The sequence below is a fragment of the Amphiura filiformis genome, chromosome 17 (assembly GCF_039555335.1).
Source record: "Amphiura filiformis chromosome 17, Afil_fr2py, whole genome shotgun sequence".
In the NCBI taxonomy this organism is placed as follows: Eukaryota; Metazoa; Echinodermata; class Ophiuroidea; order Amphilepidida; family Amphiuridae; genus Amphiura; species Amphiura filiformis.
Genome location: NC_092644.1, coordinates 60,003,820 through 60,019,705, shown reverse-complemented (window position 1 = coordinate 60,019,705; position 15,886 = coordinate 60,003,820). Strand labels below are relative to the sequence as shown.

Below are 15,886 nucleotides of genomic sequence, written 5' to 3'. Positions count from 1 at the left end.
TATAGCATATCAAAAACACAGTTTTTGCCGGGATATTTGTTATGGAAAATGTACCCACCTTAGTTTACATGCGACCATTTGAACATGAGATAACCTCTAGAAATCGAGTCATTATGATTTGTAGCTATTTGTGTCCAAATGATGAAAAATTGGCTGTAAATTTTCAGTATTTCTTAGTGTTTTCCCAAAATGCACTCCTTTTTATATCACGTCTGTCCTCTTTTGCACAAGTATTGGGCTATCGGCTCCACTACCAAAATGCAAAACATAAAATTGAATTCAAAATTGTCGGTGTCAAATTGTGTGTGAAACGAACATGCCTTTGATAATCTGTAGCACTGTAGCGCCTGTCGATGATCTGGAAAAATGGCTGTCGGATTTGCAACACATACAGAAGTCTATGTTGACATTATAACGATAGGAAGTTGAAAGGGCGGATAATTTGGAGATTTGCTTCAGCTTTAATATTCTTGATACTTTTGAAGAAAGGAAGGTATTCATGTTCATATCAGGTATAGTATTTGAAGTAAATTTAAGTTATTTTCCAGACGTAAATTTGACCGTGTTTACTCAATAACTGTGTAGGTATGCTAGGCATGCTAGGTGAATTTAAATTTGCCATCAAACTGCATCATTTTATATATCAAATTAAAGCCCTTGAGTAAACAAAGCCAAAACTGAAAACCATTTTTTCATAGCACTTTCCGTAGCAAAGTTACATCAAGGATTCTCGAGTACTAATATACTATAGGATAAGCTACCCTGTGTAAAGATAGTCACTTGTACTGTGCTGAGCATGAAATTGGTCACTTATCGCTCACTGTTCAAAATGTGACATCTACACCAATTACAGTCCCCGAAACTGTCTACTTTTTAGCCGACCTCAATTCCGAAACATTTAGTGATAGTTAAAAATGCGATCCCCAACCCTTTGGTTACCTTTGGGCCGAATTTTTCAAATCTCCATGGAGTCTCCGTGTCTGAAATTCCCGGTACAAACATCGAAAATGTCGCAATTCTCAGTTCTCGGTGATGATACTATATCCGCATCGCTGTTTTCATACATGAATATGCATATCTCTGACCCCTGTAAGGTCAAAAAGCGTGGCGTTGATTTCAACCAATCCGATCCACCGTTTAATAAGCAGCTTGATACTGACGTCATATCTGAGGTGACCAGGAGTCAGGAGCTACCATTTTGGTAAACTGAACTCGACTCGTGCGTTCTTTTGGTTCACATAAATCGAACAAAATTTTCAATAACGGGTAATAGTATGATTTCAATTTTTTAAATGAAGTTACTTGTAGTTTTGAGGAATGACAAAGTTGTTTTTGGAAACTTAGATGTTTGTTTCAACTGATGATGTAGGATCGCAAGGTGAGTGAATTCGTGAAGAGATTTGCTTGTTTGAGTGATAGTAGGATACGGGATGTAGGCTAGTCCTCTGTGTTTGACCGGCTCCGACGTCTCAATTCACAACGTCTCAATTGCATACCTGCTTATTAGACAGCAATACTGCGTATTGCTGTATGGAACCAGATATAAGGATAAGCCACTCGTTTGCGCAAATGAAGTCAGTCATTCAGCCTATGCCATGATGCGCGATAATGCATGTGATGGCATAGTACCCCTGTACGTGTATGAGTGTATAACCTGTGGAAGAGATGATGCAATGTTTACGCCATCGTTTCCAAAAAAAAAATTAAATGGCGAAAAACGGCGAACATTTGGTCGAATCTTTCTATTACTATCATATCGTGAAAAACCAAATAGCTGAGGAGTTAGCTCAATATGCTAGGTCTAGGAAAATATTCTGTTCGAGGACCCTATGACGAGACTGGCTAAATAAGCTGTATTTTTGCTGGAAGGGGTCCGAAAAATTGGCAGTCGATGGGTGCCATCTTGGATAAATTTGGTGTACTGAAAATGCCCAGCAACTGTCAATCAAATACTGAACTTGTCAATTGAATATAGGATAAGTCTGTTCCACCGTGGCAGAAATACGCTGGCGTTGTTGTGCGAACCGTCTTGTAAATTTTAGGCTAAGGTGCCTGAGCGTTACCAGGACGTTACTAGGTGTACTGAAAAAGCCTAGCAACTGTCACTCAAACTGCCGATGTGTCAATTAAGTTGCCGTAAAGTGACTTCAATTTTTATACAGGGTTTGAATACGAGTGTCACAGCCCTGGTTACATCTTGTCAAAGATTGACTTTCATCAAAAAGTTTCAGCTAGCAAAATTCCCCAAAACGGCATTTTGGGGGGTGTTTCTAGATCTTAGTCTCATTATTATAGCAGCTTTTTTTAATGGAAATGCTATCCAAATCCTCTAAAATTCCATGTGCGGGTGACTTATCACCATAAAAAATCATATATTTGGGTCAAGTGAAGTATAGAAAACATATTTATGTAGGTTTCTTTCTTCGGGCACTTGTTTTAAATTTCTATGTAAAAATGCATTGACATTGTCGGCGAATTTGACTGACTAGCAAATGTGTTAACTAAGGTTTGCCTGGGTTACCTATACTGTGTGAAATGACTTCAAGTGCAATCATTCATGGCAATGCATGAATGACATGTATGAATGGATGGGTATCCAACATTCAATGTGTTTTCAACGTAGCTGTGCATGGGGTGAGCATGATGAGTGGTCAATTATATATATGCATGTGGTCGCATGTCATAAGTTGGGTACAATTTCCATTACATGGTAAAAAATGACCAAAATGTATTCTTTGATATGTTGTATATATTGACAATCTCTAATAATTAACACCATTTTTAACCTTAATACCTGAGATTATATTGAGATAATGCTTAATTACTAATTAATTAATACACAGGCGTCTATGTAAATCTCAATTTTCAAATGCGTTTTTCTCAAATCGGACCTTAATTACAAAAATAACTGTAAAATTTTTATTTTATGCAAGAATGTCATCAGATTTGGAGGATATGTTCTCAAAACATTAATGCTTCAAATGAACTATTGAAAATAATTGTATGTATGTTAATTACATTGTAAAGGTCAATGACCTTTTTATGAGTAATTAGCAAGATGGTTATTCTATTATTGAGGAAATGAATATCAAGAAGAGAATTGAACATTAGCATATTGCTAAAAACACTGAAATTCAACTAGGATTTCATTGAAAATGAAAAAATGGAACACATAACCCTTTAAGGTGGTACTACACACCTTGATAAATTTGTGACTATTTTTGCATTTTTCTCAAAAAATAATATCACGCTGGTAACAAAATTCATGTATATTATAGGGGTAAGGAATCCAGTTACTACACTGGAATTTCAGTGACTCAATCCAAGCGGTACGTTATTTATGATAAGAAAAGAGGTACCGCTAGAATGTACCTCACTTCTTAACATATAAAATGAATCCCTTGTCTTGAATCACTGAAATTTCAGTGAAGTAATTGGATTCCTTGTCCCTATAATATACATATAACTTTTGTTACCAGTGTGTAGTTACTTTTTGAGAAAAATGCAAAATTTGTCACAAAATTTATCAGAGGGTGTAGTGCCACCTTAAGTAGTCAGTAATTGTTTTAGTTGTACAAATTCAACATTCAAAGCTGTCAATACATCATACCCTCCCTAGATTTGAAAAAGTAACCAGTAGTTTTGACAGGCTGACATGTGAATTTTCACATATGCCCTATTGCACACTCCCGCATCCGCCTGCTCCACATCCGCCTGCTCCTCCACCCCTGGCATTTTTTATTTCAACTGATGTGATTTTTTACTGAATAATTTATAATTATATGCTTCAGTAGACTGAAAGAGTATAATATTAGGCTTAAAATGAGGTATCAACCACTGCTGTAGGATATGGGGTTATGGAAAGCCAATCAAATTTGTATCGCAATTTTCAGAAAAGTGTAATCCCTCCACCCTTTTAGCATACCCAACTTCTGACATGCGACCATGTATGATTTCACATTTATAGGTTTTTTTAGCTGTTTTAGCTCTTGAACACTGACCATATCTGTTTTTTACTTACATGACTAAAAGTAATACATGACAGAGATCAGGTATAACAATAAAGCCAGGCAATTTATTTTGAAAAACTGGGTTAGTGCAGCTGGGTTGGGAGGGAAAACTTGATATAGTTGATCGAATGAAGTTGAAATCAGTTGTGTATCCGATCGGACGCACAACTGTAAAACCTGGTTGGGAAATGTGCGTCCCACAATATTTTTGTGCCTCCGTACGTATGTTGATGTGTTGGGCTACAGTAGTCGGGATTATGCACTTTCAGTTTCTCACGCGTTTGAACGGGAATTGGAGTGCGTACTTTTTCGATGTCTAGTGAGCAAATTTCTTCAATATTTTGAGAAAATGATGTCAAATTTTCTATTCTATATTGTTTGGTAATAATGTCTTTTGCCAATAGTATGTTTAAAGTTGTAATTTTGTGTTTTTGATCGCAAAGATCGGATATTTTCGTTCGATTCAATTCTGAACCCTTCGCAAGGGTGCCGATTTCGCCTTTGACTATAATTTTGCCTTTTTGGACACTAAAATGCATTCGATCCTTAATTTTGTTTCAACCGAGTCTTAAATTAGCAAGCACAATAAGGTTGGTACCACTTTTATATACATTGATAAAATTTTAAAGATCTTTTTTCAAGTTTCTAACCGGCGCAAATCGTTAAGTGTGTATTTCCCATTGACATCCAAAATGGGAAATACGAGTCTGATGGACATAGGAACGGCGTCCATGAGACTCGGCGAGTCTAGGCTACAGGCAATTTTACAAGGCTTCTGGTTACCGGTATTGCATTGCACCGCATCGCATCTCAGTTTGATGCAAATTGCAAATATTTGATTAATTCCTTCCATTTTTATGATGAGATTTTAAAGATTTATGTAAATGTTATTCTCTATAACAAATTACGGTACGTGAATGTAAACTTGCTGACACTGTACGATAATTAAGAAATTTGTAATAAATTTCGCTCTCGTGTTTTGAGCTAGCCTTAAGGTCCGTTCATACTACGACCGCATTTGAGATGCGTTGCTTTGCAATGCGGTGCGTTGCCGCATCGCATCGTACTGCAAACTACTGCATTGCGATATCGCAATGAAGTTAAATACATTTTAACTTGGAAATGCGACGAGTTGCGTTGAGTTGCGCAAAAGTAATCGATATATCGGCATCGCAAAGCAACGCATCGCAAATGCGGTGGTAGTATGAACGAACCTTTAAGCTTTAAAAGTGATCCACACATTGCCTTACCATGCTTACAGTAAGAATTTCCGTTGACAGACTTGACCCCGGAAGTTGTTCGCAAAATAGATAGTTTCCACAGCAGCCAGTTTGGTTCCGCTCCCTCCACAAAATGTTTGTGTGGAGGGAGTGTAACCAAACTGGCTGCGTAGAAGACTACAAAATAAGTAGTGCTGAACCGATCATCGGTATCAGCCATCGTATTGGTGCTGATGGTGCCCCTATCGGCAAAAATCGTATCGGTAAAAAGCAACTTACCTTTGCCGATGTCAGCTACCGATTTTTAAATGATCCGCCAAGTTGCACTAACACCAATAACATTGCCGATTTTGACAACAAAATATCAAAAAGTGATGCATATTCTGGATTAAATTGACGAGCTTTTAATAAATTGTGCTTGATTAACGTCAAATATCATTGAAACATACATGTATCAATAGTAACTTCTAAAAATCTACTTCATAAAAATATCCAGTTCGGATGTTGGGGACAGGGGTAGCGTTAACCCCCAATCGGGGGTGAATGACCCCCTAAATTAAAAAAATATTAATTTTTCACCCTCCATATATATTGGGAATGTGCAAGCTTGGGGGTGAACTCTGACCCTCTACTTTTGGACCTACTCCTACCCCTGACTACAAATGTACACTGCAAATTATTTTTCACCCCTGAGATTTAATTTTCACCCCATGTATTTGGATTTTCTGCAAGCACGGGAGTGAAAAACATGGGAAAACAACCCCCGACTTTCGGGCCTTAATTAATGCTACCCCTGGTTGGGGAAATCCCATCATCGACCAACTGCGCAAACGCTGCAAGTTGTTATTGTATTTAAAAACATGATGAATAAATGGAATTCGAATAAATCACATGGCGGTGGCGGGTTTCCTATTTCAGAGGCAGGTGGTCTCGGGGATATTCCATTGAGTCAGAGGGGCGCGATACTACATGTACCGTATTCATTCCAATAAGCGCCCATGCCCCAATAAGCGCCCACCCAGGGTATACTTAATTTGCTAAAGGGTACCATTAATGTTGAAGTGACAGATAGATGTTGATATAGTGAAATAGCTGGAGGACTACACATCCGGTGTAAACACATTTTCTACATCAGAAAAGCCACTAGAACGTCTCAGGACCCTTTTATAACATACATAAATTCATCTCTAATAATCGCCCCTCACAAAAAATTAGGTAAACCAGGTAAAAAATAAGCGCCCACCCAAAATGACTTTGTTAAGCGCCCTGGGCGCTTATTGGAATGAATACGGTATACATAATTTATATTGGTTTGAATTATCACATTGCACTAAGGCTGGCATTTTCGGCGGGCTAGCGGGTACCCGCCGAGACTACATTACCCGGTAGGAAATACCCTCCCGGGTACCAAATTAAAAAAAAAAAAAAAAAAAAAATTATTTTTTCGGTTTTGTAAAAAATTAACCTAAACCTAAATGCCAGGAAAATTCATGGTTGACCTTAAAAAAAAAAAAAAAATAAAAAAAAATCAAGATATTTTGTATTTTGCATTGAATTTGAATGCATTTTGAAATCATTAACAGAGTATGACATGAATACAAAGTATCAATTTTCATATTAAAAATACAAAATATCTTGAAATTTTTATTTTTTTAAAATTTTTATTTTTTAGGTCAACCATGAAGGATCCTAGCATATAGGTCTAGGTCCAATTTTTTGCAATTTTTTTTACCCGGTTACCCGCCCGAAAAATGCGCCGGGTACCCGGGTACAAAATTACCCGAAAATGCCAGGCCTACATTGCACTGTTGTAAAAGTGGTCTGTTAAACAAACCTTACATTTTTTGGTACCGGTACTGTAATTCCATTATAACATCGGCGGTATGTCAATACCCCGAAAAAGATGCAACCAAGAATGAAGGTCATCACACTAATCACCACAGTGTTCTGTAATATTCCACTACTAAAATATATTATAAATAAGGGTCATTGCAAATGTCGTCCATGTCCATTTATTACGTAAATTAATGTACACCGCTGTACATGTGAATACGGACTTAAATGTACGGTACATGTTTTAAGAATGTGATGTAAATTGTGAATAAGTATGCTCCTGTCGCCTGATGGGGTATTTTTTATCAGTACCGGTAACTTACATTTTAGGTAAAGCTGATCACTTATACATGAATAAAAAAACATCTTGATCGTGATTGGACAGATATGATGTCAACAATACCCAAATATGGAATTATTGGGCGTGACTAGAAGACCAAAACAAGGAGCTTGATTTATATTGATAACAATTTCCTAACTTCATGATCATGCAATGCTTCTGTTGTTTACTTACATGTTTTGGCTGATTTTAAATACAAGATTATGTCGACATGATGTTTGATGAAAACATTGATGACGGACGTCATTCACATGTAAACCAAATTAAACATCGGTGAAACATGTTGTTTATAGTCCATTCTTCATTCTCCAAGCACACCCCTGTCGGAAGCTGTTTGCACATGGCAGCGTGTGCTATCAATGTTCTATAACACTACTCCCGACTATATCTCCACATGTTAGAGATAGTGCTGTACAACAAGAGCAATATACGGAGGGAGGGGAATAAACAACGTAATGTCAATAACAATGGCCTTCGTGCTTAAACGGTGGGGTTTTCCGACGGGATTTTTGAAGCCAATGATACCAATGGCAATGCGTGATTGTTCATGTTCGTGCACCGTGGTGTATCACTTGTACAACGTGTAAGTACGGAAAATTTATAAACAAATTCTACGGCAGTTAGATGATTCTGAGCATTTTTCTTTTTTTTAATTTCTTTTGTTTTCAGGACTAGGATGCCTTATTTTATTTGTCATTACCATTTTTCGGAAGTAAACGGTGACAACAGACGACTTTTAACAATGAAATGATCAAATATTTCCTTAATATGAGCTCATAAAACACTTGTCAACATCGTATCGGCTATCGTATCGGCCCGATGCTAGAAGTAATACATCGGCTATCGTATCGGCAGGGAAAACCCCACATTGGTTCAGCCCTAAAAATAAGGTTAATATTTTAATAATGATGATTACTTATTGGCCTGTTGCTAATTCAATATATGCACGATGGAGATGTGAAATTTTATTTTTTTAGTTACGAAATAGGATCATTGCAAACACCAATTTGGTAAGCTTATAATCACTCATTTTTTTTTTTTTTCGACTTGTGTCCGACTGGACTGTACTAGCCGGGTGTGTCGTTTGGAATGCACCACTGCACCATAGCTGCCGCGCGCACTCCAGTTGCAGTTCCCTTCTTTATACTTTGGTAACCAAATATCCAATATCTCTGATAGCTGTTTTGGTAGATAGCAGTTTGATCATAGATCGTTTGCCTTTCATCATGAAGAAGTCACATGTTATGCTAACCCATCCCTGGGTATAAGCCTACTCCCTATCATCTATGGACTGCGCTTATACCAGAGTGGATATGGTAATAACATAATTCGTAACCCAATCATTCTTTACCATGGCACAATTAAATATAATTCATAATAGTTCATCCATACATCCTAGGCTATAATGCAAAAAACTTGGCAGATGAACTTGTTCTGTTCTATTTTCTCACAACTGGACTATTAGAAATGCAACCAAGCGACCTTTGAGCTAGACCAGAATAAGCACATGTATAGGTGTGTACACTTTATAGCAAAGTAGATAGTGGTATGAAGTACACATGTACCTTAATGGTCCTCAGCCATTTGAAGAATTTTTTAAGGGGGTATATCCAAAGAATTAATAATAATAATAATAATAATAATTTATTTCTTATATAGCGCAGTACAATAAAATATCTCAAAGCGCTTTACAATAAACATGATAATAACACATGATACAAATTTATACATGGAAAGCAAATATATAAATTACACTGGTTAAAAACTATGCATTAAGGGTCCCTTGTTGGTTAACTCTTGGTCAAAATTGGTCAATACAGGGAGTACATGTAAACATACTTATGAGACCATTTTTGGACCATAATGTACATAAGGACCAGTGATTACACTGACAAAATTTCATTGATATAGCTCTTTCACTTCTGGGTGATTTCAAAAGCTTTTGGATACCCCCTCGTATATAACCAAGAGTTCTAACTTCTATGTTTTATTTACTCTGTCATAGGACATTGTTTTTATGTGCATTGGCTATTTCTCACACGTTTAGCTCATTTTCATACTGTTTTAAGTACCCCCAAAAGGTGTTCGATTGTTAGATACTGTAACTACAGCAGCTGATAGGTTGAAAAATGACCACTTTTTAAGTCGACTTGTCAACTTTGACACACATAACTATGCAACAGCAAATGAATATGTATTTTTCCTTTGTATAAATCTTCTGTGCCATAATGTGAACCTATTCTTAATTCAGTATCATCCTTAAAAGCAAATCTCGCTGTCACGGATGTTGTATGGTGCACAGGCGCGAACGCAGGGGGGAGAGGGAAAAAGAGAAGAGAAAGGGAGAAAAAGAGAAGAGAAAAGTTATAAAATTGCACGTAATCGTGGTAATTGAGTAGGCGCATGCCTAATGCACAGTCGGGTGGATCGTGAGTATATTAATAATAGGCCTATATACGCATGTGATTTTTTTAGGCATTGATTGAAGGTGGATTTTTGGCCCAAATGGCCTATGGTAATTACTGTTGCCCCGCTGATATGCAGGGCCTGTCACATTTTGTCACCAATCCATGCATGCTTTAGTAATCGTGAGTCTCAATTCTATGTGTCACTAGTACTACCAGTGGACCACATAAAATTTTGCAATTAAAATTTTAGGCAATAATAGTGCCAAAATGGTCCACCAAATGGCTTCAATTAGGACTTCATTTTGCAAAAGTTTCTCACTTATGAGTAGTCCGATGAGTAGGACCTTTTTTTTCTAAGCTACCAGACTATACACATTTCACACTATGATCACTATCTCACATGGCGCAAGAAAGACGAATCGTGAAAGTCCAGTGACCGCGCCGCCCAAATTTTTCGGGAGGGAAGGTTAGTGGATTTTTGTGGTTAATCTTTCTTGAGCGATCAGAGTTTGAGTATAGTTGGTAAACTAAGAAAAAAAAACAGGTCCTACTCGTCGGACTACCATAGACCCTGGAAGACCATCACTGACCGAGATGAGTGATATACACAACAGGTGGCCCCTTATTTGGGGTGATTACATCATGGTTTCATAGTGCAAGCAGTGACCAGTTTTCAACCAACATGGGGGGAAAGCGACGTTTATTGTAGGACCTTTTTTTCGGGAGGGACGGTTAGTGGATTTTTGTGGTTAATCTTTCTTGAGCAATCAGAGTTAGAGTATAGTTGGTAAACTAAGAAAAAACCAGGTCCTACTGTCGGACTACTTATGAGGGGAATATCCCCCTCAGGCACCCCCCTGTGTAGTGAATAGGGGGCTTAAACATGTGGACGTTTTTTCTGCTTTCTGCTTTTGGCACCCAGCACTTAAAGTTTAACACAAATTAGAGGCCTACAATAATAGGGAAATCTTGTCCACAAAAGGCTTCATGGACCATCGTTTCAGAAATTTTCAGCTTTTTCAAACTTAACTTTTAAACATTAATGTTACTAAAATGTGACATGATCAAGGGGAATGAGTCACATGTCGGCCCTGGTCGAAAACGCGTTTTACACATGTTTCTAAAGAAGAGATTTAGAGCTTTTAGAAACTGAAAACCCCATGTTAATATGACTTTTCTTTGTAAAGTTACGTCACTTTATCAATCGCTGAAAACAATATAAAACAAAAGAATTTTAACACTTTCTTTGCCAATATCTCAAAATCAGTACTAGCGGCATCCGACTCATTTCCCTTGATAGTGTCACAAATGGTTTATCAAATGGCTTCAATTAGGTCTGAGGGGGTAGGCCTACATCCCCCCTCAGACACCCCCCTGTGTTCCGCAAGTGCGACGCAATGGCCGCTTTGCATACGCGCCTGCTATACCAAGTTTGAGTAAAATCTAAGAGGTATAGTGACATGCCTTGTTGAAACGGCATTTAGTGACTCAAAAATAAGCCTTTCATTACATCTTTATTAGTTAAAGGGGCACTTCATGATCCACTGCCTCTTCCTCCAAAGTTGAGCTTTTTATACCATCAGAAATCTGGGACTACTTACCATGATTGTGTGCTCTCTTGCGGATTTATGTCATTTTACAAAGATATGTCCAATTTGTATTTTCGGGCTGTCAACAGCCCAAAATTACAACACAATACAAAAATGTAACCTATGGGGCGCTGTAATGCAATTATTCAACGTCCGAATCAAATGAAATTTTGGATGAGTTTTTTTGTGGATATCTATTGATCTATATGCCCTAAAATGAAGTTGATAAAATCACAAAATACCCCTTTAATATGTCATATCGTCAGGAAGCTCTCCCTAAACACAGCATGTCATATTGCTTGCACTGAATCAGCACTTCTGGTGAAAGTTGAAATTTTAAGGGACTATTAACTTTTTATAAATATTTCCCTGGTTTATGTATAATGATGTGATTCATAGATATTTGTTTATATTTAGAAACTTGTCTGTTTTTTTAAACTTGATATACTTGGCAAGATTTCAAGAAATTATGAAGTTCATAAACCAAGTATTTGAACATGAGGCATGCAAAGTCCTAGAGGTTTCCTTTTCATCAGGAAGGGGCAGTGGGTAAGGGTACAACTGAAAATGCAATTCTGTGTGAGTAAATTTGATAGTGTTGAAATTGTTTTCCACTGTCAAATGTTGGCTTATATTTTTTGCAGTATATTGGCTATTGTAATTTTATGTGGAAATTTTCATGCTACAATGATCTTCAAAAATAACAAAAATTGTGTGAAATTGTGATTCTTTCTATTACCGTATTGTTTGTAATAAACGCCCCGGGGGCGTTGCATTTTTCCAAAAGGGGGCGTTTATTGAAGGTGAATTGTCAGTGAAAAAAAGTTTAAAATCGGGTTAAATTTGCCGATGGTGCTCCTGTAGGAAGGAGGGATTTATGGCTACACTAATGGCGGCGCCCATGGAAAATATCATTTTCGTGGTAAATACATCAAAATTACACCCATACACACATCATCAAGCAAGAATCTGGTGAAATTCTACCATAATTAGGCAATGGAGTGGATGGAAGTGCGAGTTATAATAGGTTTTGTCCATGCAATTTACCGATCGTCCATGACAAGACTGACTGACTGATGCCGGTTTTAAGCTTACTCACACAAAAATGTTTGCATTGGGGGGCGTTTATTAGAGGGGGAGCGTTTATTACAAACAATACGGTATATATTTTACACAATTAGTTTTGCATTAATTTTGAAGTCTTTGACAACCTAGACTGATATATATTTAGATTTCAACACACTTTTCTTTGAAACATCCACACATATGGGTTTCCTGTAGACCTAGGTTTCCGGTCAGGACTAGGAATTAAATTGACAATGCTATTTTTGACATCACACCACTAGCTTGTGTTCAACTAAACAATTCCCAAAAATCGACTTAACCATAAATAACGCAATGTACCTGTGTGGATTTCACGCTTTGAAATAATTGATTGAGTGGCTGCATATTTACCAAATGTTATTAAATATATATGGATTTAATTTATCTAGAATACTTTAATTTTGAGAATCGCTTTGGGCCCTCCAGATATTTGCAAATATAATGTAGAGGGATTGAAATAGTGTCTGCCAGTGCCACATGCATGCTTTATTTTTCATTTGGGGGAGTGGTCACAATACAGATTGTATGATCTGAGTGTTGATTAATTTTGATCACAGTTTCTGAACTTTCTCCATAGCAAATGTTGGACCAATACCTCTGCTTTTCCAGTAGTAGGGGTGGCTTCTCTACAGCCGTCTCTCACCATGCGATATTCAAATTTCCCGGGCACCGCAATTGCCTTTGGCAATGAAGTCCCAGTAACACACTGAAGGCTGACGGCAACTGAGCACAAATAACCATGACGTCATTGCCACAGGCAGTTTTGGCGCGGGAATTTGAATATCACATGTTGAGAACAGGCTGTTTTTATTTGTTGTTATGGTCAATATAAGTTTGTTTAAAATAAAACCATGTGATTTGTGCTTGATTATTGTTTTTCTAACATAAGGCATAATGTTGTGATCGCCGGAGTGTTCCTTTCAAGGCTCTACCAGTAATCCTGGATTCCTGGCACTATCCTGGAAAAAATTGACATTATTTAAATGGTACTGATAAGTAAAGAATAAATCTGTAATTTAATTCTCTTTTTTTTTTACAAGAAAAAGTGCTAAAAAGGATGAAAGCTTTTCCAGTCCAAACATCAAAAATTGTAATTCATGTAGTACAATTGTAATTGTAAAATTGTAATTCATGTAGTACACCACCAGTAATTTACAAAAAAGAAAAAAAGACTGCTTGACCAATAATTTGCAGAAAGTGAAACCTAAAATTTGAAGAAGAAAAAAACACAAAAGGCAGGAAATATAAAGAGGAATAAAATACATTGTACAAGAATACATGTAAACGCAGCTTGGTTTGTTTGTTTCAAACTTCAACACTACGTTGTGCATGTAGTCATGTAGTCGTATTCAAAGTATTGGTTTGAATATTTTGTCGTTCATTGACCGCTTTTGGCTATAACATATGCAGGCCAGCTGGCCAGGTTAGTATCCTTACGTTGATTTCTGATTTTTGATGATTTTTTAGATTTTCTGGTAGTGATATACAGTGAATCACTGATCTAGAGGCTTTAAATAAATTACTAAGTATTTTTAGGATTTTTGATAAGTTTGGTACCCGTAAAGGTCATTTTGGCTCACCCTGTGGTTTTAAAGTCCAATTACATATGATAACAGAGCCACAGAGGATATGAGGTTACACTTGTTGAAAATAGTATACCAGTATGGCAGTACCCATATTGAAAAACACCAATACAACAGCCAAAAGTGACAGCTCTCCTATGTTAAAGGTTCATCAATCCAGTGTTTTCTACTTATGCCATCATCAACACTATGTACAATTTCTGTGTTTTTTTAATTTGGTGAGCACCATTTGAAGTGAAATTTGTGTGTGTGTCACATTGTGTATGTACAAAGGAAGGAAGCTTGCGGATCATATCCTGCAAAAGATGATTGCGGAAAAGGGAAATCCTCTATAACACAGCTGCCTTGTGAACAACGGCTCAATCATAATCCAAGGTTTATTAATGAGTCGTACTTCTGGATATCCCTGATCAGCACCTATGCTTGCAGTCACTGCAACAGTGTAAATGCTATGGTTGGTAAATACACGGCTGTGACAGCTTAATGTAGATATGCACCAACACCAAACTTGTTGTACAGAATTGAGAAAGAACTGTCTGTTTAGCACTTTGAAAAAAAACTGGTCACTAAGGTTATCAATGATTTGTACTTATTGGACATCTGACCATCTCTGATCAGCACAAATGTTTGTGGTCGCTACTTTATGCTACTGTCACGATGATGGGAAATTTAGTCTGGCTGTGACAGCTAATTGAGAAAGAACTGTCTGTTTAGCACTTTGAAAAAAAACTGGTCACTAAGGTTATCAATGATTTGTACTTAATGGACATCTGACCATCTCTGATCAGCACCAATGTTTGTGGTCTCTACTTTATGCTACTGTCACGATGATGGGAAATTTAGTCTGGCTGTGACAGCTACATGTATTGATATGCACTAACAGGCTCAGATTTGTGGTACGGAAAACAAAAGAATAGTCTGTTTATGGGTAGAAATTTGAAAGGAAGCTGGTCACAGACTTTATCAGTGGTATGTACTTATTGGATAGCCTATCAACTCCTATGCTTGCGATTGCTGCAACAGTGGAATATGCATCTGGATCATGATGATGATGGTAAATCTAGCCTGCTGTGACAGCAATGTATGCATGTAGATGCACCTAGAATTGTGAAAGAATGGTCTGTGTTGGTAGGGATAAAGGGATATACATTTAGAAAAATGCTTTGTTGTATCGAGTATGCTGAATACATCTCTTTTGAAACTTTTGAAACTAAGTTACAAATCGGCAGATTCCAAATGCGTTTAACGATGAACCCCAGTGGAGGAAAGATGATCCACATCCTGTGCTAGACCTAATTACTGAGACCTGATTAGATTTTGTACACAGTATACTAAATGGTGTTGGAGAGAAGGATATTTTAAAGGTTAATGACCGTGCATCAGGTGTTTTGAGGGTATTGTGGAAAATGCAAACATTTTGCTTTGGAAACGAGGCTATTTCCAGGTTAGCATTTGTTCATAAGGTTATGAATATATATTCTAGACTTTATTATACACAAATGCACTAATTGATTGTGCTGTTTGCATATAACCTTAACCTAAGAAGAAAATAAACAAACAAACAAACAAACAATTGAAACAAACAAACAACCTTTGAGAGTTTATCACATAATAGGGCCATTGTACTTTTTAGTAGGCTTAAAACCGTCTGTACTGTGAGCTCTGAAATCACGGTCAGTTTGCATAATGCCCTCGGATTAAAGTGAATTGGATTTGTTTGCTGTAAAGGTCACTATTATCTGATATGATAGCAATATACATTGCACTTACTGTCATGTCAAGTGAACTGTGAATCTTTG

At 37.1% G+C, this 15,886-nt stretch overlaps 1 protein-coding gene across 2 annotated transcripts in view; it reads left to right on the top strand.

Moving 5' to 3' along the window:
• The first annotated feature begins 357 nt into the window (after positions 1 to 357).
• The window catches only part of LOC140138081 (GTPase-activating protein and VPS9 domain-containing protein 1-like), a 41,506-nt gene continuing 25,977 nt past the window's right edge, over positions 358 to 15,886 (top strand). For both annotated transcript variants that reach the window (XM_072159954.1, XM_072159953.1), the window contains exon 1: positions 358 to 512. The gene's annotated coding sequence lies outside the window, so the exon portion shown is untranslated. The remainder of the gene's footprint in view (positions 513 to 15,886) is intronic.